This window comes from Lolium rigidum, chromosome 1 (assembly GCF_022539505.1).
Source record: "Lolium rigidum isolate FL_2022 chromosome 1, APGP_CSIRO_Lrig_0.1, whole genome shotgun sequence".
Classification (NCBI taxonomy): domain Eukaryota; kingdom Viridiplantae; phylum Streptophyta; class Magnoliopsida; order Poales; family Poaceae; genus Lolium; species Lolium rigidum.
Window position 1 is genome coordinate 272882053 of NC_061508.1, and position 8007 is coordinate 272890059.

Here is an 8007-nt window from a genome sequence, read left to right on the forward strand (position 1 = left end):
AGAGATGCGCAAGCGGCGGCCGGAGCCAGTGTGGGCGGAGAGGATCTGGGCGATGAGGGCAATCAGAACGTCCCCTTCGACGGGGAGGTCGTCGTAGTCGAGATTGAGAGGAGCGGAGCACCAGAGGTGGCGCCACCGGGAGGTGAGGGTTTGGGTGCGAGCGCCCTGCCTGGTAGGGAGGAGGGAGATGATGTCGCCGAGGACGGCGTCGGGGAGTCCGCTGATGTAGTCGATACATTCCTCTGCTCCTTCACCTCCCGGCGGTGGTGGTTGGGTGCGGGAATCTGGCACCTCCATGGCCGCCGCCGGCGGCGGCTCATGGCTCGAGATTTCCTCCGGGTCGCTGCTTCCGGGTCCCACCGATTTCCTCTTCTTGGAGGAAGGTGCCGCCTCCGTCATCTTCATGGGCGGTGCTTGCGCAGAGCGGGGGACGCTGGCTCACCGGCGCCGCCGCCGGAATCTTTGGAACGTTTTTCTAGAGCAGCTTCTTAGGTTAGGGCATCTCCAACCGCGCGACCCAAACCGCGCCCGTGCGTCCGTTTGGGTCGAGCTGGACAAAAGCGCGGCCCAGCGCGGGGACGCACCGCAAAAGCGGACGGCCGCGGCGTCCGGAACGACGCAAACCCGGCCCAAATCTGGGCTAGGTTTGCGTGGCCGCGGATGGCACGCGCCGTCCGGCTCGCGTCCCGGGGTGATGGTCGCGTCCGGTGCTTGAGTCGCCTCGTCTCCTCGGGGCCCACCTCGCTCGGTGACCGTGGAGTCTATTAAATGGGGACCGGAGGGGATCTGTCCCTCCACTCCGGCTCCCCACTCCACTCCCCGCAGCGAAACCGCCGCCATGGCCAAGCGACGGTTCGCCTCCGCCAACGACGACGAGGCAGCAGCAGGCAGCCCGCCGCGCCGCGGGCCGCGGAAGAAACCGAGGCGGCCTCCACATCGGAGAGGCTGCCCGCGGCGATGCGGCATTGCCGCAACCGCCGCCTCTCCCGCCGGAGCCGGCTCGGAGTCCTCGGAGGAGGATCCGGACCTCCGCGCCGCGCCGATGATCTCTGGCGGCGGAGAGAGGGCGAAATGGCCGCACCTCCATGCGGCCATTCGCACCTCCGAGATGGAGGAGGCGGCCCGGCGGGGAGGTCGAGGAGGCGGAGGGCTGGGAGCTCTACGCCCGAGGCCCGCCAGGCGCGACGAGAGGAGGAGGAGGCGGCGCGGCGGGAGGAGGCCAGGCGCCGCGCCGACAAGGAGCGCCGCGAGGAGCAGCGCCGGCAGGAGGCCAGGCGCCGCGCCTGGAAGGAGAGGCAGCAGCGCCTCAGGGAGGAGGCGTTGCTCCGTGCGCCGCCGCAGCCTCGGGTGGCTCTGGATCCCCACTCGGCCTGGGAGGAGGCCCTGTGGTCTCCGTGGCCGGAGTCCCCGGCGCGGTCGAGCCACAACAGCGCCTCGCCGCCGGGGACGTCGTCCACGACGACGACGTCGCCGACGACGCCCACGAGGGCTAGGCGGCACACCGGCGGCCACCGCGCCGCCGACCAAACCCTAATAGAGGGTTTTTAGTTTAAATTTAAAAGCCCATATAGGGGCTTCTTTTGTTAGTTATTTGCCCAAAATAGGGCTATGTACAAATTTGCCCAAAATAGGGCATATGTTGAATGAAATTTCGTTTAAATTTGCCTCTTTTTTTTGTTTTCGTGTTTCTCCGGTTATGCGATGCCCCCGTCCGTGCATTGGGCGCAGCGCGCGACCCAAACGAACACGCGGACGCGGGCCGATGTCCGCGTGTCCGCTCGGCCACCCAAACGGCCCAAACCGGACGGCCCAGCGCGTCCGTTTGGGTCGCCCGGTTGGAGATGCCGGGGCGACCCAAACCGCGCCCGCGCGTCCGGATGGGTCGAACCGGACAAAAACGCGGCCCAGCGCGCGGACCCATCCCTAAAACGGATGGCCACGGCGTCCGGGACGACCCAAACCCGGCCCAAATCTGGGACGAGTTTGCGTGGCCGCGGACGCCGAATGTCGGTCGCTCGCGTCCTCCCCTTGTCCGCCCTCGGCCCGCTCGTCTCGTCTCCCAAAATAGAAACACTCCACTCCACTCTCAAAACCTAGAGATGGCCGACGAAGCGACTGCCGCCGCCACCGCCAGCACCGCCACCATCGGAGACGAGGCACAGCTCGTGGCCGTTGCCGCTCCTCCCGTGTCGGAGGCTCCTGAACTGGACGCTCCGGTGGTCGTGGAGCCCGGGCAGGCGACGAAGAAGGCGAAGCCCGACCTCACCGCGGAGCAGAGGAAGATCGAGAGCAAGAAGCGGGGCGACCGCCGCAGGGCGCTCGAGCAACGGAAGAGGGATGTCGCGGCCGCGGAGGACCGGCAGCGGGCGGCAGAGCAGCTCCTCCAACTCAAGATGGAGGCGAAGGCGAACGTCATGCAAGAGCATGCCATGCTCTTTTACGGCCACGCAGCGCTCGCTCGGCACTTGATCCTCCTGGGCGCCGGCACGGCCTCGGGGGGAGAGCTTGGCCTCGTCCGTGACCCGGCCCGTTCCTCCAAGGTCGACATCCCAGCCGACTGCCTGATGTCTACGGGAGCTTCTATTCTTGTAGACAGTGTTGGGCCTCCAAGAGCAGAGGTTTGTAGAACAGCAGCAAGTTTCCCTTAAGTGGATACCCAAGGTTTATCGAACTCAGGGAGGAAGAGGTCAAAGATATCCCTCTCATGCAACCCCGCAACCACAAAGCAAGAAGTCTCTTGTGTCCCCAACACACCTAATAGGTGCACTAGTTCGGCGAAGAGATAGTGAAATACGGGTGGTATAAATAAGCAAGAGCAACCGCACCACAAAAGTGCTTTGCCCAGGACGAGTAAACAAGCAGTAGTAATGCGGTAGTAGTAACACAAGTAAAACGATGAACAAGCAGCGATAGCGATATTTAGGAACAAGGCCTAGGGATTACACTTTCACTAGTGGACACTCTCAACATTGATCACATAACAGAATAGATAAATGCATACTCTACACTTTTGTTGGATGATGAACACATTGCGTAGGATTACACGAACCCTCAATGCCGGAGTTAACAAGCTCCACAATAATGCTCATATTTTAGTAACCTTTAGTGTAAGATAGATCAAAAGACTAAACCAAGTACTAGCATAGCATGCTGAAAGATCGAGATGTCGCCTAGAGGGGGGGTGAATAGGCAATTAAAAACTCTTACGGATTTGTCTTGTAATAATGCGGAATTAAACTATCGTTTAGTTTACAAGCACAAACCCTAAATATGCTAAGCTCAACTAGGTGTAACAATAGCAACTAGAGCTAAGCAAGATAGGCACAAGATATATGTAGCACAAGTGATAGCAAGATATATGTACTTCAAGCACGATGGCTATCACAAGGAAAGAGAGCTCGGGTATAGAAATAACCGAGGCACGCGGAGACGAGGATGTATTCCCGTGTTCCCTTGCTTTGCAACAAGGTACGTCACGTTTGGAGGGGTGGAGGTCCCACGAAGGATTCCCCACGCCACGAAGGCTCACCCTATTCTCCGAACCACACCCACGAAGGATAATGGCCCTTTCCTTATGGTTAGCTTTTCCTCCGCTCCGGAGATGGCAAGCTCCACAACCACTTCACAAGCTCCACGAAGGAGAAGCCCGGGCCTCTTCACAATCTTCTTGAAGAGATCACCGGAGCACCAACCGCTAAGCCAACTAGGAGGTTTCCCTCCAAGAGTAACAAGCTCACGGTCTCTCACTCGAACTAATCGTGGTGGAGAGCTCAACACTATGCAATGATGCAAAGCAAGAACACTAGAGGTGTTCAAATCCTTCACACTCAAATCCCACCAAAGCAACGAATGCTAGGATGAGATTGGAGAGGAAGAACAAAGAGGAAATCAACAAATGACTCCAAGATCTAGATCCAAGGGGTTCCCCTCACTTAGAGGAGAAATGGATTGGTGGGGATTGTAGATCTAGATCTCCTCTCTTAGATCCCTCAAGAATGAGCAAGAATCATGGGGGGAATCAAGAGAGAGGGCAAGTTCTTCAAAGGCAACAATGGAGGAGAGAGAGTGGAAGAACTAACTCAGCCCAAGGTGGAAGTAGGGCTATTTATAGCCCAAGAGCAAATATAACCGTTGGGGAAAAGTTGGGCTGAGAAAACCGTCGAGGAAGCCGGTCAACCGGGCTCGGGGCCGGGCCGTCCGGTCCGGGGCCCGGTCGACCGGGCCATAGACCGGACCAGCCGGTCCAAACCGGGAGGCAGACCGGACCTCGACCGGGGTCACTTTGCGTCTTCCAGGAGCTCATCCGGTTGGCGCCCGGTTGTCGACCGGTCGACCGGACGATACGCCGAGCCCGCCGGCCGACGAGTCCGGCAGACCGGGCAGCAGACCGGATCGGCTCCACGCACGGTTGGCGCCCGGTTGCCGACCGGTTGACCGGTCGGCACGCCGGCCAGGCCGGTTGGTAGGCCGGCCGACCGGGCGGCAGGCCGGAGCTAGTCCGGCGCACGGGCCGGTCCGACCGGGTCCCAAACCGGGTGAGCAGGAAAACATGTTTATACAAAAACTGTGATAACTTTTGTGTCCGGACCCCGATTGACATGAAACCAATTTTGTTGGAAAGATAACGACGAATAGAACCCCAACAAAAACTGGAAATATAGAGACTCCTCACAGAACATTTTTAGATGATTTTAGAGAGAGAGTCTCCCACCGTCAAGAAACGGTGAAGACGTCCAAATTCGAAAACGCAATAGAAGATGCATGCGGATTCCGTTTTCGATGAACTTGGGCTTGTTGTAAAGCTAGCAACAAGCTCAAGAACCTCACACAGAGAAACACCAAGAAGCAATAAGAATATGCAAAGCATGCAAAGGATTGAGCTCCCTAAGACGATGCGATCAAGTTACCCAACCGAAAGCCCCTCTTGATAGTGCGGCTATCTATCCTATAATCCGGTCTCCCAACATCCACCTTGAGACCGGTAAAAGGAAAACCTAGCAAGGCCATACCTTTGCCTTGCGTATCCCGCTTGATCTTGATGATAACTCTTCAAGCTCTACACAAGCCGGAATGCCTCACTTGATCAATGTTGCTTCGTGAAGACTCACAAATACTCCCCCATACACTATGATGGGAAAGCTCCATTGATGCACATCTTCACATGTCCATTATCACCAAATGGACGGCAAGCTTCAAGCATGTGATCCACTTGAGATGCTCATCTTGAACTTGCCCAACTCAATCCTTGTATCTTCTCATACTCAACTAAGATAGAGCATGGCTAATATTGAGTTCCACATAAGAACTCCATCTTCATTTCTTCTTCTTGATCATATCACATATGTATCTTCATAACCGATGATCTTGATGCCAATACCCAAGGTATACCTTTATCTTCATGGCATCCATACTTGAATCCAACACATGGAGAGCAAGTAGTACCTATGGAATATTCCTTCATATAAACTCAATGAAAACATTAGTCCATAGGGGTTGTCATTGATTACCAAAACCACACATAGGGGCAATATACCCTTACAATCTCCCCCATTTTGGTAATTGATGACAACCACAATAAGAGGGTTTATATAATGAATATTAGAAACAAGTACGCAACTTATCCGAGAATAAGTTGTATACAAGAGGTTGTATTTGATATGGTCAAGTAACACAAAGCTACTAGCCCATATCAAAACCGGCTCTACTCACACAACTACAACAAATGCAAGAGATGTGAGTAGAACCAATATATATAGAGAAAACTCCCCCACAATGTACCACAATGTATGCACGTGTGATGAACATGAATTCATTGCATACACTGTCAAGATTAACCTTTGGGATAGTGTCCACTATATATATACAACCATGCAAGACATATAAATATGGAATGCATGAGAGGCAAAACACTTAAGCACAAACCAAACTTAAGTATAAAACCATTCCCTTAAACCCTCTAAACTTCTCCCCCATTGGCATCGATTGTCAAAATGGGTGAAAAATTTAGAAGGCCAATATAATGTGAGTTCCTCCCCAAAGTGTGCACTTCTCATAATTTGAGTGGAATCAAGTGCACATATCCAATGATGAATACTTGAAGGAAATCAAACTATATTGAGGATCAAAGATTGCATAAAGAAAACATGGTGAAGTTCACTTCAACAAATAAAGCAAGCAATCAAAGATCCAATTGGACAAACAAAGATATCATGATAAGAAAGATGTAGTGCTCTAAAAATAAGAAAGCTCCCCAAGGTTCGTGCACAATTTATAATGTTTGCATTTGAATACAATATGCACAAACATGGAATCCTCACTCCCTATATATCATTTAGAACACAACTAAGATAAAGTGAATATGCTTATCAAGAACAACTTGAGTCCAATAATTACGAGATATGAGAGCATGAAGAAAAACATGTAAACAAGCACTCATAAATCTTCTTTACCAACACCACTAAAAGCAAAAGGGTAAAAGATGGTTGGCAAAGAACAAGGATATCAAGGTGATGGATTAACGCTCTTATGTATATAAGTTTCTAAAGTGGAGAATATGATCCATAAAGAAACATGCACACACAAGAGGTTAATAAAATAAATAAGACAAGATATCCAAGATGAAGTCATAAAATATACCAAAGGATGTTTGCTTAAGAAGCATATATAGCCTATGGCTCCAATTTTCACTTATGGTATATGAATGAACATCAACCAAGTTAAACCTCAAAAACATTACAACTAACAATAAGGGAAGTAGAGCTAGTTGGAGTGTTTTGAGAAAGGCAACAAGTATCACAAAAATGGATTTATTTCACAAATTCATCAATATTGCACACAAGAGCTCTTTGAGGAATTGATATGCAATAAATTGCTAGAGGGCATATTTGTGATAGGTGAAACATAAAATATGATATATGTATAACCTATCATATGCATCTTCTCAAATTACTCAAATGTTCAATAAGAAGTTTTATTTTAAAAGGGTTTTTCAAGAACCGCAATATTTTTGAAGTAAATAATTTCATGCCAAGATACAACCTACAAGAGGTTGGATGCTATATGAGAATGCATGAATAAGATACTTGTTACCGAGATGGCAATGGCTTGATGTAGTGGATAAGAGTTCATCGATCATCCTAGCTTGACTCCAATCCTCATATGGTGACAACACCTTCCTTATAGATGAGAAAAGCCTCCATTGCATCTCCAATGTACCTAAAACATCATTCAAGTACATCTTGGTCCCCAAACTTATTGGGTCCAACATGGTTAGACTAACCACAATACATAGGATACACTCCATATCAATATGTGCATATTTATAGATGAAATTTGAATTTCATGCACATCTTAGCCGTTTAGGATTTGATGGAGTATACCCTATATAATGGATCGAAGAAAGAAAGCATGCTATAGATATAAATAAGTTACATATAAGCACGCACAAAGACTTTTAAAGATCCAAGAAAGATATAGTTTGGACAAAACACCAAATGAATTGAATAAGGCATAAAGGTGTGACCAAACAAATTTGTTGTCCAAAATATATCAAAGACGCAAATCACAAAAGATTTGTTCAACAAAGTTCAACAAATGAACTAAGAAGAAACCATTGAGCATAAAGGATGAAATAAAGCAAACATGCTCAAGGATTTATCTCATTCAAGCAAATAAATTATGTAAGAAAGAATGAGATAGCAGACTCCCCAAAAGAGCAAGGTTCAAACAAAATAAACCAAACCCTATACACTTTTCACAATGGCACAATGTACCGTAAGGAAAAGGTTTGTCTTCCAAAACAAACACTTGATATGAATCAAGAGAATTTATCAAAAGATTTTTCAAAGGGACAAGGAAGACACATGGGAGCAACAAAGATTTGTTGGAAGTAAAATAAGGCAATAAGAAACAATCCAAGGTGAAGATGATCCAAAAATTCAACCACATAAAAGGTTATCAATTGTCAAAGACAATGAGTATATTGGAAATAATTTCCGGTGGAGTATT